The following is a 934-nucleotide window of genomic DNA, read 5'->3' on the forward strand; positions in this document are numbered from 1 at the left end:
GACGCAAATCATGGCCTCCAATAACGACCAAACTATTAATTACATTATGCATATGATTTTGAGGTTCCTGCTTGTTAATTAAAAGCTAAGACACACAAGCACACAACATATGTAAGCAAAATAAGGACAAATACACACTTCTGTTTTGAGGCCGCAATAAACTATGTTAACGCCGTCTGTACGTTCAAACGTTTCGAACCGCAAGTGAAGTCTGACTGGTCAACTGAGTTCACCACCAACTCAGGTTACGGGCTCTCTAACTCAAGTATCACCTGTACATAAAAACATCAATTGGTAGAACAGTTTGGTTGACATTTGTTAACTTATTTGATTAATGGGTCGAGTTAGTATTAGTTTTTTAATCATGACTTAACACCAGAAAGAGTCACATAGACGGAGGTTCATACCAAGACATTATTTCCACGCTGGAGAATTGGAGCGGGGACATAGAGGTTACATTGGGGTCCAATAGACTATAAAAAGCGAGAAAAACAATATAATTTGTTAGCTCTTTTGACTATAATATTATAGTATCCGAAACAGAGTTAATAAAATTAATTTTACCGGCCAGAATCTTCCGATATTGAAGTTATTTATAAATGCTACCCCTTTACCCCAACCATCAAAGGACAAGTATGTATCCATCACTTTGTTAATAACAAATTACCAGTATAGAAAGCCGGTTCTTCTAAACTCACCACTGCAAATGAAAATAGAAAATGTTATCCTGCAAGTGTTTTAATACTAATAATAAAGGAAAATTTACCCGATCTGCTATTCAGGGTTTTACGAGCAGAAATTCCAATAAAATTAGAAACGTTGTTGAAAGAGAGAATGCTTTTTGAGGCGTCATTTAAATTGCTGAGCGGAATTGGAAGCATTTTCCAGTTGAGCAGAGGTTTCCCATCTAAGTAAACGGCAGATAATATGCCCT

The 934-nt window shown here is 36.3% G+C and overlaps 1 long non-coding RNA gene across 2 annotated transcripts; it reads right to left on the reverse strand.

Moving 5' to 3' along the window:
- On the reverse strand, nt 1-899 carry LOC143617484 (uncharacterized). Of its 2 annotated transcripts, XR_013150843.1 has the most exons (4): nt 767-899; nt 565-700; nt 408-473; nt 1-272 (listed from the first exon to the last, which is right to left on the reverse strand). It is a non-coding gene; the product is annotated as an uncharacterized LOC143617484 (long non-coding RNA). The 2 variants fall into 2 exon arrangements; XR_013150842.1 differs by having other exon boundaries at nt 565-899.
- Between the last annotated feature and the right edge of the window lie 35 nt (nt 900-934).

The sequence above is a fragment of the Bidens hawaiensis genome, unplaced genomic scaffold, assembly GCF_021521415.1.
Source record: "Bidens hawaiensis isolate Kalapana, Puna unplaced genomic scaffold, B.hawaiensis_p1.1 tig00055082_1, whole genome shotgun sequence".
Lineage (NCBI taxonomy): Eukaryota > Viridiplantae > Streptophyta > Magnoliopsida > Asterales > Asteraceae > Bidens > Bidens hawaiensis.